The sequence below is a fragment of the Bos javanicus genome, chromosome 22 (assembly GCF_032452875.1).
Source record: "Bos javanicus breed banteng chromosome 22, ARS-OSU_banteng_1.0, whole genome shotgun sequence".
NCBI classification, from domain to species: domain Eukaryota; kingdom Metazoa; phylum Chordata; class Mammalia; order Artiodactyla; family Bovidae; genus Bos; species Bos javanicus.
The window spans coordinates 3147297-3163499 of record NC_083889.1 but is presented as its reverse complement, the minus strand read 5'-3'; positions in this window follow the sequence as shown (position 1 = coordinate 3163499).

Here is a 16203-nt window from a genome sequence, read left to right as displayed (position 1 = left end):
GCTTTCAAGGATTTCCCAGGTGATGCTAGCAGTAAAGAACTGCCTGCCAATGCAGGAGACATAAGAGGCGTGGCTTTGATTCCTGGTTCTGGAAGATCCCCTGGAAAAGGGAATGGCAACCCACGCCAGTACTCGTGTCTAGAGAATCCCACGGACAGAGGAGCATGGTGGGCTACAGTCCATAAGATTGCAAAGAGTTGGACATGACTGATGCAAATTAGCACACACGTGCGCAGTTGGCTTTTATAGCCCTTCTGCATCTGTTACGCAGTATGTCCTTCACAGCAACCCCGGTGCCTGGGAGAAGCACACACACAATTGCTGCAGGCAGAGGATAGGAGGCTCAGGAAGATTCCCAGGGCTTGAATCTAGTGTCCCAGCTCCACACCTGATGTTCTCATGTCTACTGTCTCTCATTCTGTGATGGAAGTGAAAGTGAGTCACTCAGTCATGTCTGACTTTTTGCAATCCCATGGACTATACAGTCCGTGGAATTCTCCAGGCCAGAATACTAGTGTGGGTAGCCTTTCCCTTCTCCAAGGGATCTTTCCAACCCAGGGATCGAACCCAGGTCTCCCGAATTGCAGGTGGATTCTTTACCAGCTGAGCCACAGGGGAAGCCCAAGAATACAGGAGGGGGTAGCCTATCCCTTCTGAAGTGAATCTTCCTGACCCAGGAATCAAACCGGGTCTCCTGCATTGTGGGCAGATTCTTTACCAACTGCACTATCAGGGAAGCTCCCTGTGGATGGACACAGACCCCAAACCCATCATCAGGAGCAACAAATGCAATGCCCCAAAGACTTCCGAAAAATGACAGGTCAAACATGCTAATCACCAAAATATGCCTTCCCCAGGAAGTCAGCCACTTATTTGCTAGGATGAAAAATAAACCATTACAGCATAAATATACTCTGAAGACTAACAGTTATATTTTCATTTCCATGAAAAGAAAACAAAATTTTAAATGTTCTGAAATGCATAACCCAGATGTAAATTAATATCTGGGCTTATGTTTGTTAATAGAATATCAAAGTACATAGACGTGAAAACCCTTCATCTTGCTGTTTAACTTTGCAACTAAATCTATCAAAATACCAGAAGCCACAGTAGAAAATATGCACATGCACGCACGCGCGCACACACACACACACACACGTTGAAAATTATAAAGTTAATATACTCCCTAGTCAGTTAATACCATTGTTGTCCCTGCTATTATTAAAGACAGAGATGATCCTTAAATGATTAGGTAAAATGCCTATTTTTGCCTACCCATGTAGCCAAAAGAAGCCGGAAAAAGAAGACGGGTTAAATTCACAGGAACAAGCTCCAAATCTGTCAGCACACAATCTCACCACCACACAATCTTAGTGAAAACAGAACACTGAAGGAATCAAATTCCTTTTTTTCTTTAATGCAGAATGTGCCTTGAACTCCATGGGGAAAGACCAGATGCTTAAAGCTGGAAAAATCTTAGCCATCATTTTCCAGTCCCTCCTTTGTAGAAAGCTCACAAAGTTTCAGAGACACAGCCGTCCTTTCACCATGAAAGACAAACAGGTCAAGGAAGAGGAAGGAAGCTGGGTTTTAACAGGCAGCTCGTACAACCCGAGCTGGGTTTTAACAGGCAGCTCGTACAACCCGAGAGTTACATTACAGGTCTAACCCTAACATTTTCAGGGAGAGGAATATATGCCCTAGGTTTAATATCTTAAAGTGAGATATAAAGCTGATAAATAGTTAAGTACAATATATTCTGTTCTCTGACCTTGAAGACCACTTTATAAAGTTTTCAAATGTGTGTAAAGTCATGGTTTTTATGTCACTCAAAGTCAGCAAACTACCAAAGACAAGGGAGTTTGCTGTTGTGCACACCTGGTGTCGATGAACAGTGATGAGCTACCACCAGGCGCCCACTGAGCCATGCGAACCCCCAACTACCAAGAGAAGCAAGACAATGGATGCTCAGCGCTACTGAAAATAACACTTTCCTATATATAATAAACTGCTGCACTCTTGCTGAGAGGAGGGCTTTACAATTCAATTAGTCTCTTGGCTTCCCTAAGTGCTTCTGCTGCTCAATCCTCCCCACTCCAGAGCAGCACCTGATCCTCAGAGCCCAGCCCACAAACCCTCCCGGCATCGGCTGCAGGCGTCTCATCCTTTGTTGGTGACACTGGGCAGGAAACAGGAGACAGCCTGTTCCTGAGGGCCGGGCAGTATTGGCAGTCGGGATGGTGGGTGTCCAGCTGCTCTGTAGAGTGCTGAATGTTGAGAAGGAGGAAGGGTGGGTGAGATGAATAAATACAACTTAAATAAGACATTGACATGTTAAGTGTTTAAGGGGATAACACCAAGACTTGTAAAAACTTCAAGTGGGATTCTTTCATTAGAAATAAGAAAGCGGGTTTTGCGAGAGCAAATTGGTGGCAGTTATTGAACAAAATAAAAGCACTTCAGGCTGACACTCAAGCATTCCAACAACAGAAATTTTTAAACATGTTACTCAAGCCACAGTTGGTGCTAAGACGACATCATCACACACAGAGAAGTCAGGTGCGCTCCTAGAGGGCCCCCTTACAGTCAGCCCGGGGATGGCAGGCCTGTTTGCCCCCTCCCCTAGCTGCTTGGATTACAACAGGGAGCAATGCTGTCTGATGGGCAAAGGCATTTATGGTCAGCAGAGGGCCTGATGGCTGGTTTGCAAATTATCCACATTGGCAGCTGGGATCTCTTTCCCCCCAAACTGCAGAGAACCGAAGACTGCAGTCTGTACTTTTCTCTTTGTACCTTCTTCTTGCTTCTCATCCTCGTGGTTGCCCATTAAAAGTGATCGCCTTTGGAGGGGAGATCAGAAATCCTGCAGGGGGGGTCTGTTCTTCCAAATGAGACCATAAAGATGGGGGTGTTTTTTCATAAAGCTGTTTTTCTTCTGATCTCTTCATTTTGCAGCTAAAATCTTTCAACCTCCTTGGGATGAAAGAAGAACTGTAGAATATTGATTTTTTTTCCTTCCCCCTATAAATTCATGACAAATGGGGAACAAAAGCTTACCTGGAAGTGTGGATGTCTAATTAAAATTTTATTCTCAAGTGAAAACTTCTCTAGAAAAGAGCGGGGGGGAATGCTCCACTTCCACAGTCCTCCTGCGTCTCCGTCCTCCTGGGGACACGTCCCAGGGGGCTCAAGAAACTAATGATGAAAATAACTTAAGTGTGTGTGTGCGTGCAGATGCACGAGTGCTAAAAGTGAGACGCATCTCTCAACACACTCTGTTCCTACGGGTCAAACGGGAAATACGTGGCACCTGCTGGGAGGATGGTGGGGTTTTGTCGTTTCAGTAGCAATGGGGGTCCAGTCCTGTGGACGGCCAGGGGAGGCCTAGAAAGGTGTGAGCTCTGCATGAATGACAAGAAGTCAGAAAACATCTGGAGAATGAATTGGAGCCACCCTCAAATAGGCCCATTTCATAAAGGTCTAGTGTTTATTTATTTATTTTTTTAATGTGGACTATTTTTAAGGTTTTTATTGAATTTGTTACAATATTGCTTCTGCTTTTTGTTTTGGTTTTTTGGCTGCAAGGCATGTGGAATCTTAGCTCTCCAACCAGGGATCGAACCCGCAACCCCTGCATTGGAAGGTGAAGTCTTAACCACTAGACCTCCAGGGAAGTCCCAAGGCTTAGTGTTTCAATTAGTTCTTTGCTCACTTTTTGGTCCTTGCCTCCGGCTCTTTCTTCCCGTCTCATAGTATCCCTGCCCTCAACTGTGCTGGATGAGTTTTCTCCACTACTCTTTTTGTGCCCCTTCTCCAGTCACCACTTGAATCTATTGCTGGAAAGGTTTTTAAAAAATCAGTAATAAAAACACTGCTAATTATGGAAACTGGTGATGAAATATGGGCATGATGACTGATGCCGCACCCCAAAACAGAAAGATAACCACCTAGATACACACAGATGTATGGACATTCACACTCATGTACCTGTGTGTGCACAGCACCTACACATACACACGCTCGAGGCTCTCACACACGTGCACACACCTGTGTGTGTACACGTGCGTACACACGGGTCTTAAAGAGTCTGCCATCCTGCACCTCCCAGGGCCCCCTGTGTCACCCTAAACCCTACCTCACTGCTCCACTGAATACCAGCAGCAGTGCCCTAATGATCGTCCAGCGTTAACTTGGTCCCCATTTCTTGGGAGAGCCAAAGAGTGCCTTGGAGTGATGGATTTGGAGGCGTAAACTCTAATACCAAATCCTAACTCCCTCACCCAGGTTCAGCTCTGGGAGACCCACAGGTTTCTGAGGTTCCATGCTTCCTGTCTTTCCCACATGTCATGCTAAATGAAAAGGAAGGCATCTAAAATCCCACAAAATTATCTCTAAAGGGATCCTGGTGTTTTGAGCCAAATACATGATTCTCAAAACTCTGGCTTTACTGTGAATGTGTGCTAAGTTGCTTCAGTCATGTCTGATTCTTTGCAACCCTGTGGACTATAGCCTGCCAGACTCCTCTGTCCATGAGATTCTAGAGGCAAGAATACTGGAGTGCGTTGCCATGCCCTCCTCCAGGGGATTTTCCTGACCCAGGGACTGAACTCTTGTCTCTTATGTCTCCTGCATTGGCAGGTGGGTTCTTTACCACTAGCGTCAGCTGGGAAGCCTTTTACTATGGATAAAGGCCTTACAGTTTCCCATGTCACAGACATGGTTTTATTAATTCCAGAATCAAAGTGCCTGAGAATGGAGTTTTAATAGACACATATTTTGAACTTATCTGACCAAGCAGATAAGTGGGTGGGGGTGCTGAGTGCACCAGGCAATTTGGCTCCTCAGCACAAAATTCAAAAATGGACTTTTGAATATGTTCCCTGACAGATAAATCAGTTTACAAGGCCTTAGAAAAATGCTACATGGGAGGTACTCTTTTTCCTGCCCTCCTAAGCTTTCCCAGCAACCCCCAAGCCTTCTAAAACCTCCTTCATTGATCCATCCATCCACTGATCCATCTAACAAACGTTTACCAAGTGACTATCCTGTGCCAGGCACTGCTGTATATCAGGGACTCGGCATATACCAAAATAGACAGAGCCTCTTACTTCATGGACTTTACACACCAAGAGAGGATAACATTCTGTAATTAAGTTATCCTTCAATTAAAAAATAATTTTAAACTAAAACAAAAAGAGAAGATAACAGTTATTCAAAAAGGAGAAACACAAATGAATATCACAAAATATTCTGCTAAAGACTATAAAGGGAAAAAAAAATCTCTGCAAGAGAATAAGCAAGAACACAACCCTTGTGCAGTTAGGCACAGCTTCTCTGAAGAAGTGGCAACGCTGCTGAGAAGGAAAGGGTGTGCAGGTACTAATTGGTGAAGATAAAAGAGAAAGAGGAAGGTTCCCAGGAGAGCGAGCAGAGACCGTGTGAAGGACTGGAGGCAAGAGTAGGAAGTGTGGTCAGGTGCCGACAGAGGCAGGTGAGACAGCAGGATGGTGAGGCACGCTTGGATGGGGCTGGGACGGCCAGGCTCCCACATCCGGCAGCTCTGTGAGCCCAAATACGCAGGGCCCCCAGTCTGGGGAGAACTTGGGGTACCAAGAGGGGAGTGACACCATCTAACTCAGTTTTTGAGACCACTCCAGCATCCTCCTGGATATGAACTTGGGTGCTGAGACAGAGGTAAAGAGACTGTTTAGGATACAGGTTCCCGACGTGAGGTCTGAGGACCAGTGTCATCCACATCACCTGGGAACCTAGCACATTCAGGCTTACTAAACCAGGAACTCTGCGATGGGGCCCAGCAATCTGTGTTTTAACAAGTCCTCCATCAAAGCCTGCAACCACTAGTTGAGGAGGTTACCATATAGTCCTGGCAAGAAACTGCAGTGACTTATAACAGGCCAGTGGTGGTAGACATGAAGACTAGTTAGTAATCCAGGAAAAATTCTTAGGTATTAAGAGTGTTCCTCACCAAACTGGCAAAGGTGAATAAACAGAACTCCTGTGCAGCTGAAATCAGCCAAGCACACCAACAGCCTGCATTCACTGCTGGTGCTGCTGCTAAGTTGCCTCAGTCGGGTCCAACTCTGTGCGACCCCAAAGACGGCAGCCCAAGAAGCACCAAGAAAGCATGTGCTTTCTTCTTTAATGGTAAGTTTAGAAGGGAAACTGAACTGTTCAAGAGAGAGAATTTTTTGAAAGGAGGCCCCAAATGCCTGGATGCAGAATGTTACATTGTGGCGAGAACGCCTGTGGCCGCCAAATGTAACCTTTGCCGAGGATGCTGGGGCTCGGGGCTCGTCTGAGGTCCACCAGCCACAGCACCCACACTGGGGCCCAGCCACCTCTCCCAGGTCTCTTCTTCCCCGACACCCCTTCCAAAGACTCATTATGCTGGGTGCTGCTCATTTATACAAAAATGTAACATAAATTTCATTTAATGACTATGAAATAGCACGTGGTAGAATCTCCCAGCTAAGAGTCAGTCTGTTCAAATAGCTCTCAAACGTTCCAGCTAATCTAGTCCATGGACTGTATTCCATGTCCTCAGCCAGAATCCTCCTATCAGAGCAGACATGCTCACAGGCTGTGAACAAAATCATTAGAGGGATTAGAGACACTTTCAAGCGCAGGAGAGGGGCAGAGTGACCAGGAGAGGCCCCCTCCTTAGCAACATTAATCAGGCACGCCAAACTGCCCAGTAAAGCAACGTCTCGCTCCAGATAGAATGGAGATGGAACAAACACACAGCAAACGTCAGGAAAGAAGCAGTAGCTCCAGTAATATCTTCATCCAAAAACAAACCCCAAACCTTACCATCAGTCAATGTTCTTTTCTTTTATTATTTTCTCAAATAAAGCTGAGAGAGTGGGAGTTTTGCTGGGGACAAATGATTTCTTTGATTTCGTTCTTTAAAGTTTATTTGTTCTGGTCATTTTCTCTCATTTGTTCTTAACAGATCAATAGCTGCCTTCACTTCCTCCCCCACAATTTAGCAATCTGGAAGGGAATGAGTTTCTGCAGAAAAACAGTGACTCAGTGAGTGAGGGGTTTGGATTGGGGCAGCCACACAGATTTCAGTTTGGGGAAACCTTCCTGTTCAGGATTGATGTCAGCACCTCAGCTGGGTTTAAGATCAAATATTTAGTTAGGGGAAAATATAATTACTTTTTAATTAAGGAAACTTAGACATGAATAAAATAACAACAACAAAAAAGGATGCTTTCTATTCAGTCCCTAGAATAATCTGTGATGGGAAACAACTTCCCATGAAGATGGGGAGCTCACAACCACTCACCTGTCACTCCAGGAGTCTCAGGTGACCCAGATGGGCTGCGCTACGGCTCTGAGGGGGCTGAGGGAATGTGGCTTCAGGGGAACCTCTTTGATACACAGGCTTTCGGTACCAGCTTTGCCCAGAGACACAAAGAAACAGTGAGAGATCATGTAAAGAAACGGACATACAGAGTTAGAACAGAGAGAGAGACGCGCAAAGATGCAGTGAACACACACACCCGCTTCAGCTGCCGTGGTCTCCACTCCCCAACCTGGAATCCTCGTAATCCACTTGTGTCCTTAAAGCCAGGCCTCCCACAGCCAGGGCACACTGGAGGAGAATAACCCCTGGTTCCGATGACTTTGGAGGCACAGACTTCCTCTCTTAATCAGTCAATAACTATGCTAATCTACATGAAGCGTGCATACACGCTAAGTCACTTCAGTCATGTCTGACTCTTTACGACCCCATGGACTGTAGCCCACCAGGTTCCTCTGTCCGTGGGATTCTCCAGGCAAGAATACTGGAGAGGGTTGCCATGCCCTCCTCTAAGGGATCTTTCCAACCCAGGGGTCAAACCTGCATCTTTATGTCTCCTGCATTGGCAGGCAGGTTCTTTACCACTAGCCCCACCTGGGAAGCCCAATCTACGTGATAAATACTCATCATTCAATTTACAGATATTCAACCCACAAAGTAAGCAAATGCAGTCACATGACTCCCTCCCTAAAGCCCACTGATGCCCTCCAGTTCTCTGAGGACACAGGTCAGTTTCTCCAACCTGCTTTACCTTCCTGGCACTTGCTCTCACCTCACCCCCATCACAGCCTGTGCTCTGGTCAGAACCAGAGACATTTACACAAACCCACCAGGGCCCCCTCTCTTCTCCAAGCCCCTTCATGAGACCTCTGCCTTCCCTGCAAGTTCCCACGCTGCCTTTTACGATGGTTCCTTTGCCAATCTAAGCCCTGGGTCTCAGCATTGACAGGGTTGCTGCTGCTGCTGCTAAGTTGCTTCAGTCGTGTCCGACTCTGTGCGACCCCATAGACAGCAGCCCACCAGGCTCTGCCATCCCTGGGATTCTCCAGGCAAGAACACTGGAGTGGGCTGCCATTGCCTTCTCCAGGCATCTCTACAGCCTCTCCTCTCTGTGTGTCCCACAGGACAGTGCGGCCACCCCACCCACAGCGCGTCTGGGCTCTTCCTCTGCCTTCAGGACCTACTTGTACTTTGCATGCTCACTGCTATAGCCTTACCTCCCAACACTGAGGACAGTGTTTAAGGACTGCCAATTTAGGTTCTCTGTGGGCCAAAACAGTCTTAATTTTCTTTAAGCATAACAAAAAGGAATTTTCACTACGAGGTATCAGTGAAAGAACCGCATCCTGCCAGGACTCCTTATGTGGGTCCAGGCTAAGCAACCCTGCGGTCGTGAGCATAGCCTCAGCTCACTGCCAGATGTGGGATTTTAAGATCAGCACAGCCCTGGGCCAGTATGGCTTGTTGGTAATGTGGATGAGTACTAAGGAATTTTGCCTCAATTTTCAGCCAGCCCACTGCACAGATGAGCAGACTATTTGAGGTTGGGTTCCCTGGGAAACAGACTCTAAGATGCTTACTAGGGTGCTCTCGGGATCCTGCCTAGAGGGATGGGAAGGAACAAGATGAGACAGAGGGAGGGGCTGACCCCTGATGTGCCTCTGATACCCAGGGGAGGTGGAGGCTTGAATGCCTCTTAGAGACTGTCCTGAATTGAGGAAAGGGTTCCAGGCACTTGGGCTCTAGAAGGTAAGTCACTGGATGCTGGGATGGATCCCGACCCTGGGCAGCAAGCAGTTAGCATAGAGAATGAGATCTGGGAGCTCTCCACACTCGCTGCAACTGGAGAACAGGGCCTGAGTTCAAGCCACACTAGATCTTAGAGGAGGGGGAAAGAGGTTCTGACGTTTCATCACTTTCCATTGGTCAGAACTCATGGGCCCAGGACAGTTGAAACTACAGCTTGACTTCAACCAATTGAAAATTCGACAGGACAGATTTCTCCCTAACATTCTTACAAGAATATATCTAAAGAACTAGAAAGTGCTTTTCATATGAAAGCACAGCTCTCTCAAAAGACTTGTGGCAGTACAGGTGTGCAGCTTTGGGTGAAGAGGGGAAACACGGAAATCTTGAGGGGACCTCAACTAAGAACAAGAAGCAGTAGCTACACTTTATTCCTTCCCTAGGCTTCCCATGAGATGGGAACGGAATCAGAATCAATCTAGGTGAATCATGAAGGTCCAGACCCTCAATGGGAATTTTCCTGAGGACCTACGAGAGCGTAGATAGAAACTGGATGCCTATTTGTTTAACTGAATTGAAGGAAATCTTACACAAAATCATACCACTCAGACTTTTATTCTGAAACAGAGAAGGTTTTAGTTCTAAAATATGCTAAGTCAGTCTTTCAAAGGTAAATTAATAAAGATGTCCCAGGGCTTGGGGATGATAATAGGAAGCAAAAAAAATAACAAAAAAGGAAAGGAGTTCTTATAGGAAGAGAGGGGGAAGTAAAATGGAACCTTCTACTGAATTCTGGCCGTGCCTGAACAAAGGAAGAAATCAAAAAGGTGTCTAAGGGGGCTGACAGATGTGGGCCCCAGAAAGGCAGAAATCAATAATTCTGAGTCACAAACCAAAAAGGCACTGAACATTTAGATGGTGAAGCACATACAGGAAAAAACAAATCTTGGGTTATGAACAATATCTGAAAAATAAACAAACAAGCTACTTGTCACAACTATTGAGAACAGAGGCATGACCTGGCTATCCACTAAAAATATGTAAATGCTCACTAATATCACCCAAGTGTATGGTGCTGTTTGATGGTATTTTACTGAACATAAAATTTTATAAGCTTTCATAGACTCATTTGGACTTTCTATTGCCTACCCTTATTTCAAGTGTGATGTCCTGGGATGTGAATTTTAATGCCTAATTGCTGTGCTTAGGTAGAAGTTACTTTATCTACACACATTTCATTAATTGACACATATGTGTCCAGTTGCAGTTTACCAAATGTCCACAAACTCAAGGAACTTAACAAGGAGGATGTGGTCCCAGCTCTGGCTTTTAGTAGCCTCGAGATCTTGGAAACCCTCTTAAGACATGGCTTTCTCATCTCATAAATAATGTAAGGATGAATATAAACCAGGTCCTGTGGATCTTGCAAGAATTTCTGATTCAAATGAGACTTTACATTAAAATAACTTGTAAACTTTAAGATACAAAACAAACAAAAGAAGTCATATGACCCATCAAGAGTATAGGAGTCTATTACAGAAACAGCACAGAAAGTATCTAGTAAGATTGGTAGAAAAAATATTTTAGATATAAGTTCATTTATATTTAGCCATTTTTCACCTTAGTGATAAAAGCTACCACAGCATGAAACAAAAAGAGAAGTTAATTTCTTCATAGTTACCGTAGAAAGGCTTTCCATGTTCTAAACAGCATTACAAAATAGCTACATCTAGTGTGATTTAAAAAAAAAAGTCTATATTTACCAAGCACACTTAATATGGGCCGCCACTGTTCTAAGGCTTTTACATGTATGAACTCATTTATACCCCACTACAACCATCAGAGGAAGGTACTTTTATTATTACATCCACTTTACAGATGAGAAATCTGAGTTTCTGAGTAGTTAAGTTACTAACCTCAACCCCAAATCCCAGATACAGGAAGTGGGAATCCAGAGAGGCAGTCCACCAGTCTGGCTCCTAAGCAAAACCAGTGACCTACCAGGGGACAGAGAGTATCAATATTAACCTTGAAAAGTCATAACCATACGGAGGGAGGAAGACCAGGTCAGGGGAAAATGGCATTTTTTAAATGTTACTATATTTAATGTTTTTCTTCTAAGTATATAACATGATGTGATTAAAACCAAACCCCTAGCCCACAGCAATCTATTTCTCCTTGTCCGCAGTATTTCACATCGTCCACGTTGTCTCTGCCTGATCTCACGCTGACCTACCCCATTCCCGATCTTTAATGATCAACCATCAACAATTCAACTTGAACCAGGGTAAACTGATATGCCTTCAGTCACGCCTTCAGTCTGCTACCAAAACTTCTATGGTAACTAAGCTAGAAAAGGGAAGTGACCTTGTAGGTTGGATCATCTCCTATCTTACAGACCAAGAATACTAGAAAGCACCAACAGGCCACACTTTGGGCCAGAGATCTGTAAGAATAGCCCTGTTCTCCCACAGGTAAGGGCACAATGCCCCGCCTTTCAGAGCAGACTAGGCAGACCAGAGGTCCTTTGAGCTGATGTGACCACAGGAAAGTGTGGTCATTTTGACCTGCCTGGTTTCTGCCAGGAAAGCTTCATTTACTTCTCAAACACAAGCACGTTTCTAATTTAGGGGATTTTGGGGGAGAATGGATACATGTATATGTATGGCTGAGTCCCTTTGCTATCCACATGAAACCATCATAACATTATGAATCAGCTGTACTCAAATATAACATAAAAAGTTTTAGAATATATATATACTTATTAATCCTTTATTCACATCTATCTTAATATAGGTTTTACTATAACCTTTAACATAGACTTGGTAATAGACCTCAATAAAATGTTTTACTACATTTCAATCTTACCTTTGTAGGTCAACTGGCTCAAAAACTAACCCCCTACAATACGCATTACCATCTATCCTTACTTCCTTGTTTAATATCATCCAATACTTCCAAACAAACAAACTAAAAAACCAGAAGCACCTTCTCAGGGCCAGGCACTAAGTCAGACTCCAGGACACAGAATAATAATGACCCAGTCCCTGCCCTGAGGAGTTCAGAACACATCAGGGCAAGGTAGATACATAAATCACCCCCAGTGATTAGAGATTAGGCTACAAAAGAGATGGGAAAGAACACAGAGGAAGGTGAGAACAGAAGGGGATGCGTATTTGGGAATCATTTCTGAGTAGGATGGATGGGATTAGGGGGTGTCCAACCAGGTGAGGTGGAAGAGAAAGATGTCTAGCTCCCAGACCAGCTTAGATCAACATAAAGGGGTTAGTTCTAAAAAGCTGCCATGTCTGCTCAGTTGAGTCTGACTCTGTGACCCCATGGACTGTAACCCGCCAGGCTCCTCTATCCATAGAATTCTCCAGGCAAGAATACTGGAGTGGGTAGCCATACCCTTCTCCAGGGGATCTTCCCAACCTAGGGATTGAACCCAGGTCTCCTGCATGGTGGGCACATTCTTTACCGTCTGAGCCACCAGGGAAGCCCGAGAAGCTGTATACAAGTTTATTTTTTCAAAAGCCCAAAGTTTTAAACTAGTATTAGGGCCACCCGTTGGTCACAGAAGAAGTTGGCATAAATTGGGCAGGCATTAAGCTTTATCTAATAAACTTTGAAAGTTTCAAAGTGGAAGACCATTTGAATATGATGACATCCTTAACCTTGAAGAGGAGAAAGGACAATGGTTAAAAGTATCCAAGCTCTGCACAGACATAGAGAACAGATTTGTGGTTGCCAGAGGGAAATAGGGGCAGGGAGGGAGGGATTGGGAGTTTGGGGTTAGCAGACGCAAATTATTATATATAGGACAGATTAAACAGAAAGCTCTTACTGTACAGCACAGGGAACTAGAGTCAATACTCTGTGGTAAAACATAATGGGAAAGAACATTGAAAAGAATGTACATATGTGTGTCATATATATTTATATAACTGAATCCCTTTACTGTACACTGAAACTAACACAATATTGTAAACCAACTACTGTTGTAGTTTAGCCGCTAAGTCATATCTGACTCTGCGACCCCAAGGACTGTAACCCAACAGGCTCATCTGTCCGTGGGATTTCCCAGGCAAGAATACTGGAGTGGGTTGCCATTTCCTTCTTCCCCAGGGGATCTTCCCAACCCAGATCAAACCCACATCTCCTGCATTGGCAGGCGGTCTCTTTACCACTGAGCTGCTATACTTCAATAAAATAAGCTAATCCAGTAACAATGTACGAGTTCAGCAATTAGGCAGTAAAAAGAAATAAAAGGCATAGAAATTGGAAAGGAAGAAGTAAATCTGTCCCTGTTTGTAAATAACATAATTTTATAAATTTTATGAATATAAAACACTAAAGACCAACAAAAAACTACTAGAAATGATAAACGAATACAATAAATTTACAGGATACTAAATCAACATACAAAATTCTGTTGCATTTCTATAGGCTCACAATGAGCTAACAGAAAGAGAAATGAACAATCCCATTTATAATCACACACACACAAAATCTAAGAATAAATGTAACCAAGGGGGTAAGAGACCTGAACACGGAAAACTATAAGATGTTGAAACAAGTGAAGAAAACACAAATAAGTGGAAAGATACTCTGTGCTCATGGATTGGAAGAATTAACATTGTTAGAACGTCCATGTTGCCTAAAGGAATCTACAGATTCAATGCAATCCCTATCAAAGTATAAAGGATCTTTTCCACAGAATCAGAACAGAAAATTCTAAAATTTATATGGAACTCAAAAAGACCCTGAATATCCAAAGCAATCTTGACAAAGAATAACAAAGCTGAAGGTTTCACCTCCCCTGATTTCAAAATACATTACAAAACTATAAAGTAATCAAACAGCATGGAATTGGTAGAAAGACACACGGATCAATGGAAAACAACTAGAACCCAGAAATAAACCCACACGTATATGGACAATTAATTTACAGCAAAAGAGCAAAGAACAGATGACGGAGAAATGATAGTTTCTTTAATAAATGGTGTTCAGAACACTGGACACCCACATGCAAAAAATGAGACCAGACCACTGGCTCACACCATACACCAAAAACCAACTCAACGTGGACTAGAGGCTTGAATGTAAAGTCTTACGTTCGAGACCTGAAACCATAAAATTCCTAAAAGAAAACAGATGCAGTACATTCTTTGACACTGGTCTAAGCAATACCTCTCTGGACCTTCTCCGGCAAGGGAAACAAGAGCAGAAATAAATGAGTTGGACTATATCAAAGTAAAAACCTTTCACAAAGCAAAGAAAGTCAACCAAACAAAAAGACAACCTCCTGAGTGGGACACTATATTTTCAAATCATATACTTGATAAAAGGATAATATTCAAAATACACAAAGAACCCATACAACACGATGATGACAATAACCCAATTTAAAAAATAGGCACAGAAACTGAGCAGATGTTTTCCCAAAGACATACAATGGCCAACAGTCACAGGAAAAGATGCTCAGTATCACTAATCATCAAGAAAATGCAAATCAAAACCAAAATAAGATACCACCATGCCTGTTGGAATGGCAATTAGCATAAAGGCAAGAAATACCTGTTAGAGAGGACGTGGAGAAAAGGGCGCCCTTGTGCACTGTTGGTGGTAACGTAAATTGGTGCAGCCAGCTTCAAAAAGACTGTGAAGATTTCTCAATAAATGAAAAGCAGAAATGCCATATGTTCCAGCTATTCCGCTTCTGGGTATTTATCTGAAGAATACTACAATACTGATTCAAAAAGACATACATACCCCTATGTTCACAGCAACATTATTCACAAGAGCCAGCTGGGCTTCCCAGGCGGCACTAGCAGTAAAGAATCCACCTGCTAATGCAGGAAATACTGGAGTCACAGGTTCAACCCCTGGGTCAGGAAGATCCGCTCGAGGAGGAAATGGCAACCTGCTCTCGTATTCTTGCCTGGAAAATTTCATGGACAGAGGAACCTGGTGGGCTGCAGCCCATGGGGTCACAAAGAGTTGGACACAAATAAGCATGAGCTCACGCACACACACACACACACACACACACACACACAAGATGTGGAAGCAACCTAAGTGCCCACCAATGGACAGAAAAGATGTGGTGTATACACACACACACACACACACACGCAGTAGAATACTACACAGCCATAATAAACATGAAACCTTGCCATTTGCAACACCATGGGTGGAATGGGAGGGCGTCATGCTAAATGAAATGTCAGACAGAGAAAGATGAACATTGTATGATTTCAGTCACGCATGGAATCTAGAAACCAAAGAAAAGCACAAGAAAGGAACTAACAAGTCAAATAAAAACAAACATGTAAATATCAAGAACAGAGCAGCAGTTATGATGGGAAGGAGTCTGGGGGCAGGGTGAAATGGGCTGAGGGGGCAACTCTATGGTTACAGTTGGAAACGAAATTTTTGGTGGTGAGCACTCTACAGTGTATACAGAATTAGAAATATAAAGTTGTACACATGAAACTTATATAATGTTATAAACCAATGTCCACCACAATAAAGGAGACAATAAAAACAAACAAAAAAAATTTAATAAGCATATGAGTTCTAGGGCCAGACTGCCTCGGGAGTAAATCAGTGGTACAGGATCTTTGTCAGGTCGTTTATCTTGTCTAACACTCAGATTTATTCAAATCTAAATGAAAAATAAAATAGTAACCGTGTCAGAGAGCTGTTTTGTGGATTACAGTGTGTACAGCATGAACAAGAGCCCCAGCGCATCGCGCGTGGAATACAAACTGACAGCGCCGTTTTTGGAAACTGACTGTCAACATCTGTTAGTGCTGAACACACATACGTCTTACGCCGCAGCAGCCTCACTCTCAGGAATTCACCCAACAGAAGTGTGTACACGTGGGCTCTGAATGATGCATTGGAAAGCTGCATAGTGTTTCTATGTGTAATAACAAAAACCTGAAAATATTCAATAATACAGATTTCCAGCCACAGGAAAATGGATACATAAATTGCAGTGTTCATATGATGAAAAACTATACAGTAATAAGCACAAGTAATAACAACAACATACAAAGAGATGAATGCGTCTCACAAACATAATACTGAGAAAAGACGCCAGACGCCAAACAGTACCT